The following is a 10,747-nucleotide window of genomic DNA, read 5'->3' on the forward strand; positions in this document are numbered from 1 at the left end:
CCTCCTGGGTCCCTGTGAATACCTCTCTCCTCCTCTCCACCTCCTGCACCAGGGCTTTGAGTACAGCATCTGAAAATCTGGCAGCCCATTCTCTGCCCTGTTGCTCCTGCTTCACTCTTCCTGTAGTTCAGACACTCTTCTACAACCACTCTCAGTACCTACTGTAGCCAAAATGCACCCCCCCCCCCCTTGAAGAGGCACAGATTGGCTTTAACAATCACTAGCCTCAGATGAACGTGAGTCTCCTGCATGCATGCCACTATCATTTAAATTAGCGAGCAACACAAAGTTATGTACTAACTGCATGGGGAGGCGATGGTGTAGTGGTATTGTTGCTGGACCAGTAATCCAGAGACACAGGGTAATACCCTGGGGACCTGGGTTCAAATAGCTTTTCAACGCTAGTGAGTCCATGCTAAAGATGGCTCTGGCTAAATATTTGTTGCTTCCATCTCCCGAGGAGGAGAAGAGGAAACATAAAAGTGTCTTGTGCAAAGTCCCAACTCCTACTTCTTGGATGTCAAGTGCCCCGGTTGCTACAAAATAACTAGTGTTCAGCCGCGCACAGACTATGGTGCTTGTGTCGGATGCCCCACTGTACTTTGCCAGCCCACCGGTGGAAAGGCCAGGTTAGCAGAAGGCTGTTCCTTCAGAAGAAAGCAGCGTTAAAAATGAAAATTGGCATTTGAGGATGGGTGAGACTACACACAGCTGGGCTTCTGGAGTCTGGCTGCAGGATACTGATCCGTTTCCTTGGGATTTGGACAGCAGTATGGCAGAGGTGTAACTGGGGGAAGGGCGGAGTGCGTCAGTGTCCCGAAGCCTTGCCCATCTGATTCAGATGAGCTTTTTGTTTTTGGGCCCTTCTTGCTGGTATTGAGTTATTTATTAGAATTGTCAAATAAAATGACATAACGTAAAAAAAAACTCCATTACTTAAAACGGATACGGATTAATTGTGCATCACAATTCCCTCACTTGTCTTAAGGAGCTATCGATTTTTTGAGCCCCTTGTTCTTTTGAAGAATCAGTTTGTAGAGGGATTTGGGAAACCAATGACCAGTTTTGCTTTATCTGGACCCCTGATTTTCCAAGTCATGGATTCTTCAAAGTCTTCAAGCTGACCAGGTATTGAATTCATTTAGGACACAAATAGCATTAAAGTGGAGTGCATTGTTTAGATTTCATGTCTTTATTAGTTTTGAAAATAGTTACCAGGGAATGGTAAAATGATGCACAATATAATGACATACAGGTATGGTGTCTCAAATCCAGCTATCCGAAAACCAACACTGGCCGAAAATTGTACATGTTTTTAAGCTGCCATGCGTGAATTTTAATTATTATTAGATGAGTAAAATAACTTACTGGCTTTTTTTGGGGGGGGGGGGGAGGGGTGGGGAAATAGGTGCTGCATTGGCATAGCGGCACGCTCTTTTACTGGCTTAGCGCACCAGCCTTTTCCTGCACTCCCAGTGGTCCGAGCAAGCCTGGATTCGGCCCGAACCGCCCGACGTGAAAACTTGCAAGATCCAAAATCCGGCACAGACCCCGGTTCCGAGGTTTGCCGGTTTTGAGAAGCTCCCCCCTGCGTTATTTCTACTGTTTTTCATAGTTTGTTTTACCGGGTAATGCAGTGAAGTTAACCATAAGTTTACGTAGCACGTGGAAATAATTGTATCGCGCATAATGTTTCTCATTCCTTTGACTAAAAATTGTAGTTTTATTTCTGTAACTTTTTTGTCCAGCCTAGTTTTCAGTTTTTTCCAGTTTTTGATTCCGGTTTCATCACCAATGGAACATTTACAACCCTGTTCTCTCCATCAAATCCTTTTCACTGCAACTCTGGCAATTTCTGCATATTTATGCCACATCTGATGTAATTTATTGTTTGGATTTGGCTATCATTAATGTAATCTTGTTCAAAGTCTTTGGCTTATAACCAAAAAATACTTTTCTCCACTTTTAAGTTGCACTTTCAAGCTTTCCCCATGTCTAAACACTCGTTTTAAATTGCAGATTCTGTCAGATGCTATGATTCAATGGCTTGGGATCTTCCCAGCAGTGGCAATGATCATTGGATCGCTGCCACCATGAAAATTCCCCTGCACGTTTCTACCAGGCTAAGTTTCTACAGAAACGCACAGCGCAGTCTCCGTCGGAGCGCTCAGTCGAAGCAACGTCGGACAGTCAGGGGAAGACAGGACGCACCCCGCGCCCCCCCTTTTTTTTAAACAGCACTCGCTGCTGTATGGTAAGTTTAAAGGTCCAGTTCGAATGTTAATGAATGAAGATTATTGGATGAAGATTAGTGGATGGGTGAATGAGTGAATGGGTAGTGGGTGTGGTAGGCAAGTGGATAAAGTAGATGGGGGGGGGTGGGGGTTGGTGGGTGAGGTGATAGGTTGGTTTGCGGGCGGGTAGGGTGGCAGGTGAGTGGTTTGGCAGGTGGGTGAGATGCGTAGGGTAGATGAGGTGGCAAGTCAGTGAAGTGGCAGGTTGGGGGTGGTGGTGGTGGTGGGGAGTGAATATTTGGGTTGAGTGTGGAGGGTGGTCCAGTCAGGAGGGGTAGTCGAGTGGCCGGGATGGGTGAGGTGTGGGTGGGGGGGGGGGGGGGGGTGCATTTGGGTCAGATTGGGGGAGGGTGGTTGGGTCAGGTGACTAGTCGGGTTGGGGTTGGGGGGTGGTTGGATGGTTGGGGGGTGGTTGGATGCTCAGTGGGTAGTTGGGTCAGGAGGGTAGTCAAGTTGGGTTGGGGTAATGGGGTGGTTGGGAGGGTGATTTGGTCAGGGTGGTAACTGGTTTGGGGGGGGTTGGTTGGGGGGAAAGCCAGGTGGTCAGGAGGGGTGGTGATGGGGGAGTCATAGGTGGTAGTGAGGGTTGGCTTTGGAGTTATTCAGGTGATAGATTTAACCTGTCTACCATTTCCCTGATAACTCTGCAGGGGCAGAATTTTACCTTTGACGTGTGGGGGCAGGACCCACATGCCGACGCATAAAGTGACATGCAGTGACCTCGGGCGAGCAGGATATTTCATTGGGTGGGTGCGTGATGATATCTGATGCGCACCTGGCATTAATTAATGGGCCACTTACGGCCCTTGAGGTTCCCGTGCGATCTTTGGGTTGTCGCACGGCCACAAAGGGTAGGCGGGTAGGACACATTTGTATAAACCTCATCCATGGGTGGGATAAGAGGGATCACTGGGGTTGCGAGTGTGCTCTGTCAAATATTGATTTTTCAAAGTTACTGATACTTGCCTGGGTGATCTGCAGTTCTTCAAAATGCAAACCAGCTAGTTGGACTGGACTCACTCCCTTCAGGTCAGCACTCGGCAGTGAAGAATCTTTTTTGGGCCTTCAGGTTTCAGGAAGCCTTCCCTTGGCCTAGGAATGGGAGCTGAACTCTCCACTGGAGGCAGCTCCTCTGAGGAGGAAGGGGGGTGCTAGAAGGGGGAGGAAGCCAGGAGTGGACAATCAGCCACCATTGGGAGGCCAGGAGTGGACAATCAGCCTCCAGGGGAGCCACCTTTGGGAGGACAGGCACAGGCACAAGGGTTGCAGAGCAAAGAGGTAGTCCAAGGCAAAAGGAGCCGCAGAAGATGCCATTATCCTGCTGCCAGGGTATACAGGCAGCGAAGCAGCTACCTCAATATGTCTGAGGTGCAGTGCCGAAGGAGGCTCCGTCTCTCAAGGAAGGCAGTCAACTATATCTGTCAGATGATTGGGCCGGAGATCTCCACGAACTGTGTGGATGGACACCCCATGCCAGTGGCTCTGAAGGTCACAGCTGCCCTCAACTTCTGTGCCTCTGGCTCCTTCCAGGGCTCGATGGGTTATCTTTGCGGTGTCTCCCAATCAGCTGTCCACACTTGTGTCAAGTGACAGATGCTCTGTCAGATGGGCATTGACCTTCATCCACTTCCACTGGGACCAGGCAAGCCGGACACAGTGAGCCAGAGGCTTCGCAGCCGTTGCTGGCTTCCCCCGTGTCCAGGGTGCTATAGACTGTACACATGTGGCCATCAAGGCGCCAGCAGGTGAGCCTGATGCCTTCGTCAACAGGAAGGGCTTCCACTCCATGAACATGTAGATAGTGTGTGATCACAGGATGCTGATTCTACAAGTCTGTGCAAGGTACCCAGGCAGCTTCCACGATGCCTACATCCCCAGACACTCCCAGGTGCCGGGGTTCTTCATTGCTTCAGCCCGGCTTGATGGATAGCTGCTGGGTGACAAGGGCTATCCCCTCAGAAGGTGGCTCATGACACCTCTCCACCATCCAAGAACAGAAGCTGAGCAGCGGCACCACAAGGGCTGTGGTGGAGAGAGCCATCGGCCTTCTCAAGATGCACTTTCATTGCTTGGACCACTCAGGGGGTGCACTCCAGTACCCCCCAGATTGTGTGTCGCTGATAGTGGTAGCATGCTGCGCTCTCCACAATCTTGCGCTGGAAAGCGGGGACGCAGTGGATGAAGGTGAATTAGGCACAGTGGCTGCGGCTGCACACGATGAATCCAGCAGTGAGTCCGAGGATGAGCACGCACAGGGAAATGCTGAGGGGATAGACACTTACCTGGGCATACTCCAGGGAGGCTGAGACACCCGGAGGCTTTAATCCAATGACCCTTCAGCTAGCACACCACATACAGACCTCCAGGACAAGCCTGGGCTGCAGGGTCCACACTTGATTCCGGAGTGCAAAACCTGCCAGGTTAGGAACATTGATCAAGGGCCTTGTTAATAAAGGTGAATGTCCCACAATACACTCATTACATTATTGGTAATCATCCACCTGCAGAAGAAAAGAGGCACCCTCAGCCTTGGTGACAAGTCTGAATTTAATATTAAAACAAAAGGATCTTAAGAAAACAAAATGACAGAAGAGTTAAACATCACACCAATTCATAAAGACCTCATCTCAGGCCAACACAAAAGCATCAGTGATAAAGCCGTGGTGTCCCTAAGGTGCCTTATGTTTACTTTTTGGGGTGTTATGTCTTGGTGCTGCCCCCTCACTGGGAGTGGTATCGGAGCCAGCCTGCTGACTCTGCTGTCCTGTTGGCCTCGATGACCTTGGCGGCCGTCCTCTGCCCAGTGGAGCCTGTGCTGGCCCCGCCTGGGAGGGAGCTGCCAGTTCCACAGCTGGCATCTCCCCAGTCGTTGCAGCCTCATCGAATGCAACTGTTACTGGCAGAGGGGCGGAGGAGCTGCCGCCCTCATCCGGAGCGCCCTGAGAGGAGCCCGCAGGGACGACAGGCAGCTGCTCCGCCAACATGAGATCGCTTTGGACCTCCCTGCTTACCATGGATGGATGGGCACCAAGCTGGGAAACTTGATGCCCAGACCGCCTCCCACACTGGCACTGACCAGCTGAGGTCAATGCCGATGTGAGGGCTTGGTGCTCCCAGAGCATCCCCAGGAAGCCTTTATTGGTTCCCTGGAGGAGCCTCTCCATGAGAGTCGCCACTCTCTCCATGGAGGAGTCTTGGCGCTCGGCCATGAAGCTCATAGCTTCAGCGATGGTCCACGTAGACTCCTCCACCATGGACACCAAGCTAAGCTTAGCCTCATGTTTCTCCCCCAGATGCTTCCACACACCTGGCCGCATTTCCTGTGTTTGCTGCGTCGCGGACGGCTCCAGAGGCACATCATCAGCCACTGACTGAGCATGTGCTTGGTACCTTGCTGTCCTCTGACTGCTGATGCCATGGGCACTCTCTGTCTCTACCAGCTCCTCCAGCTGCAAAGTGCCCTCAGCGCTGTGCCTTGGGACACTAGCTGATGTTCTAATTCCCACTGAGGTGCTAATATCTGCGCTGGTGCCTGCCTGGCAGAGATGGTGTGACACTGGTGAGTCCGAGACTTCAGGGCCTTCAGGTGTGAGAGGGGACCCTTGCTGCTTCTGCTCCCGGCCCAGCTCCGCTGATGCTGAAAGGAAGAACAAGGACATTTGATCAGTTAACGTGGAGACAAGGACAATGTGCATCCCTGTCCCCCGGATCATTATGCGCTCATCCTTCCATAAGCAATGGTCAAGCCATGTTGCAAACTTCAATCGCTGAACATTCAGCACTGCCATGGCTGTTGGGAGAACAATGGTGACCTCACTGCTGGGCAAACATACCTGCCCGTGGCACCCCAGCCTCACTGACACCAGTGGACCTGGGCACTTGGTGCCTCTCCAAATCTAGGGCCTGCTGTTCAAAGCAGCTGTGAGTGGCCAACTGGGCTGGACCTCCGCCAGTCCCACCTGCTCGGCGGCATCATGTGCATTCTTCTCCTGAAAAGGAAGGAAGAGCATTGATTAGTGCTACTTGTGCCTGGATTCTCTTCATTGCCTTCCCCAACTAGAGTGGGGCATTACAGGGCTCCAGAGCCTCCTCACCCCACTGCTGCTGAACACTAGCACAAAGATGCTAGGCCTGTCCCCCCATCCCGCACCCCTCCCCCTTGGCCAAATGCTGCCTACAATGCATTAGGCACCACACGGTCTACCTTCCATAGCAAGGAGGTGCAAGCACGTGGAGCGCAGAGGGCAGCAGATCGATCGGTGCCACACCACCTTGAAGCTCTCCTCCCAGCATGTCATCACCCTGACTTGGACATGTTTTGCAGTTCCAGCACTGCGCCTAGGTGCAGCTCCTCCAGGTTGCCCCCTAAACAGTCATGTGGGTGTCACTGTACCACATGCGGTGGGTGCAGAACCCATCTCTTCACCACCCTCGGCATGGGCAACATCTGCTGGCTCACCCAGTGAAGGACACATACCGTCAATGATTCAATGCAATTATTACACTCAGACTTGAGGTGGCACCAGGGGGGAAAGCCTACCTGCTGGGTTAAGTGACCAGTGCCAAAATGATACTCACCCTTCCCAAGCATAACAGATCGTTGAAGCGGAAGCGCTTGTGACATTGGATCCAGGTACGTCGCACTACATCACGGGAGCTCACCACCTCCGCCACCTCCTCCCAGGCACGTTTGGTCATCTGGGGGGAGCCTCCTCCTCTCGTCCTGGGGTACGAGGACCTTCCACCATGGTGCCACCTCCTTGAGGAGGGCAGCAAGGCAATCGTCAGGGAAACGAGGGGCACAGTGCCCTCCTGCCCTACCCTCCTGCCTGGCCTGCTCACCAGCCGCGCTCTGGGGAGTCCTTCCGCTGGCCGTGATTCTCAGCCTTTGAAAGGCTGCAGGAGCTTTTTCAAACAGGCCGCCTGGTCGCCATTGGACCCAGTGGTCATTGCAGTCCCACCACCGCCTGCCCACTCCCTCTGTTCTCCGGAGCCACAATTCACACTGGGCGGGCCTTAATTGTCCCGCCCACATAAAATGGCGGCGCAGACCCCATCACAGGCGGTGATCAGATCCTTGCCCACTCCCGCACCGCCTGCCCGATGGGCAGAAAATTCTGCCCCAGGTGTGCATCGGAACTGAAATCTCCGACTGTAGCTCAGAGTTGGAAACATTCAAGCTGGGTCCTGGGCAGCATGGGGATTGCCCATCAGAAGTTGAAACTTTCCAGGCAATTCCCATGTAGACCTGTGGTAGGACTTTCACAGGGTCCCGACGTGAATCTTCAGTTGTATGTCCATCCTCCGACAATCCGGGGACCGGAAAATTTGGGCCCAATATGTGACATATCTCCTAAATCTCCTTATGCTGTTCAAGCTTGGTCTAAATCTGACTCATAGGGCTGTTTTTGAAGGCCTTTTCAAAGATGTAGATTTGCAGCATTAAGTTAATATGATCCACCTCTATCTAACACTGGGCTGAGTGGATGTTTTTAGCAGTTGTTTACTGCTGTGTTAAGTCTATAATATACAGATCAATGATAGTCAAATGTTTACTCAATGGTTGAAGTAAAATTGGACAGATCCAACCCAGGCTGCCTGGTGTCTATAGTGGAGTTTGAGATATTTGATTTGATACTTTATTGCTGATACTATCAGTTTGATGTTTAGAATTTTTCAGAGGATATGAACTCGAGTTGAATGACTGATGAAGATGTGGAAATGAACAACATATGCAATATATCTGATGTTTTAAACAGAAGAACATTCATGTCTATTATTCACTCGAGTCAGCAAAAGGGAGCATGGAAGAGGCCCCATTCCATGAAGTGCATCTGAACTACTGATGACCTTCTACAGTTGCTTAATAAAATGTAAACCAGTTTATGTTTAAAAACACAATGAAAAGAGCACCTAATGATTTGCAGTTAGATGTGGAGGTGATTCCATTCATGAGGAAACTTTTCATTACCATTTAGCCTCTTTTATGTGCCATCATAAACTTGACAATTTTCAAGAGTACCACTGCATCAAACTGCTTGTCATCTATCAAAGCACCCTTTTCTTATAATAGAGTTCAAATTCTTGTGCATGAGGGAGCTTAATTCCTTTTATCAAATCTCTCCGCTCCTCTCCTGAAAGTCCATAATCCTTTTACAGCTATTGACTGGCCTTCTGTAAATGCCCAAGTGGTTGTTCCTCATGCGTGAGCGTAGGCAGTGAGTGTTGACAGGCTGCTCAACTGGGGGTTACACAGCTGAGGCTGATTCTGACCTTGCGTGACATTTATTCACAAGCACTTACCAGCCAGAATCACTGGCTTGTGAGCAAGAGTGGGTATCCCAGGTAATTTCCTCCTCCTCCCTAGTCTAGGGAGCACTTAGGTCAATCCAACTCTGCTACTGCTAACCTGGCTCGGCTCAACTAACAGAACACAAATGGTGATTGAACCTGAAATGTTTCTCTTATGGCTCAATTCCTTACTGAGAGGTGCATTAACCAAATAAGCCACCATGGGAATTTGAAGTTTTCCTTTAAAATGGGGTTGTGTCTCCAACAATAATTTTAAACTTCTAAATATGTGGTTATTTTAAATTCTTGTAGCCAATTATGCTCTCAAGGCGAGCTGCCATCTGCTTCCCTGCCAAGAATGATTGCTTTCTCACTGAAGGAGCTGCCTCCTTGCAAGAATCGCATAACAATTTGTGGATGTGATATTGCCTTTCAGAATAAACCTGTATTCATTTCATTATAGTGGGTAGTGTGTGAAGGTATGGTCCCAGGACATTGTGGTCTTGTGGGAAAATTTAGCTTCAGCCTTCCTGCCTAGTGGAAACAGTGTGGTCGCACCACTAAAACTGGCGGGCAATGACTAACTGCCCCATTGCAACAGTGGCTACAACAATATATCTCCTGGGCCAACTGTTGAGCAATTGGATGGCTCCCAAGTAAGGCAGTAGTCTCAATTTGCATCCAAGTCAGGATCTTATGATGTATGTAGTAGTTCAGTTACCATTATCGGGCTGAACTGGAGGGTGAATGCTCTGTTCTGGCTGTGATCAGTGTCAGGGTGTGGTTCATTGGCACAAAGTGAAATTGAGATCCTATCTGTTCAGTGCTTCAAAGGCAAAATTTGAAGAAAATTAGGTGAATAAAGATTAGTTGGTCATCTAATGATTTTATATGGGAGGTTGCTAATGCAAAATCACTGTCACATTTTCCCACATAAGAATAGTTATTGTGCCTCCAAAATAACTGTACCAGAAGCACTTTCCAATATTTTATTATGATTAGCCATTATGTAATTCAGCATGCACACATGTATGCGCACATGTGCACAAGCCCACACGTGTATACACACACACACACAACCATGACTAAGAAATACATAGAAAACACAAGCAAGGAGTTTCCATTCTGCAGCCTGTGGAGCTTTTTTGAGGGACCAAGACCTTGTCCAGGATCTTGCCAGTAACAGGGTGAGTCCTGAAGTATTAACTAAATGTAGGTCCCAAGCCTGTGCAGACTGATAGTGTGACCACAGCAGCCAATTTAAGTGGCCGCCAAAGGCCCAGCGTCCAATCAAAAGGCTGGCATTGCTGCAGCTTCGCCAATGCCACGGAGGGAGGTGGTCATTGCTGAGGCTGCAAGGAGAAGGAGAAGGAGAGGGTGCCTCCATCTTGCGGTGCCCTCAAAGGGCTGGTACGATGTGCTGGGGCCAGGTAGAAAGTCCCCAGCAATTGGAGGGGTGAACCCTCAAGTGGTGGCTTCAAGGTTGTAAGGGCAGCCATTGTCACCAGGGAGCCTCTTCTTGGGCTATGAAGCCTCTGGAAAGGGAGGGGGCCCTTGCCCCCACCTGGAAGCTACTGGGAGACCACCATATTGTAGCTGGTGGACTTCCCACATGGTGGGGTGCCATTCCGATGCCAAAATACCTGGCAAAATGGCCTTCAATAAATTAATTGTCCCTCACAGAAGGAAGAAACAGTTCAGACCAGTATTCCTATTTCCCAGTTTTTACCATTTTTTTCCTTCTTGGGAAATAGGCGTGGTGGGTGGACTATATCGCGGAGCTGCCCTGACATGGCTTCTGGTATTTTACTGGCACCCTGCCTCCTAGACAGCCACCTGGGAGTTGATAAAAATCCACCTCATGGGTCCTTTCTCTTGGGGAATTGTATGTATCTAGGTGATTCTATTCCATGGGATCATGTAATTTTTTTATTCATTCATGGGATGTGGGCTTCACTGGCTGGGCCAGCATTTATTGCCCATCCCTAATTTCCCTTAAAAAGGTGAAGGTGAGCTGCCTTCTTGAACCACTGCAGTCCATGTGGTGTAGGCACACCCACAGTGCTGTTAGGAAGGGAGTTCCAGGATTTTGACCCAGCGACAATGAAGGAATGGCGATATATTTCCAAGTCAGCGTGGTGAGTGACTTGGAGGGGAACTTC

At 50.0% G+C, this 10,747-nt stretch overlaps 1 pseudogene; it reads left to right on the forward strand.

Annotated features, from left to right (window-relative positions):
- The first annotated feature begins 415 nt into the window (after window positions 1–415).
- Window positions 416–669, forward strand: LOC121277261 (annotated as a pseudogene).
- Window positions 670–10,747: the final 10,078 nt, after the last annotated feature.

This window comes from Carcharodon carcharias, chromosome 4 (genome assembly GCF_017639515.1).
Source record: "Carcharodon carcharias isolate sCarCar2 chromosome 4, sCarCar2.pri, whole genome shotgun sequence".
NCBI classification, from domain to species: Eukaryota; Metazoa; Chordata; class Chondrichthyes; order Lamniformes; family Lamnidae; genus Carcharodon; species Carcharodon carcharias.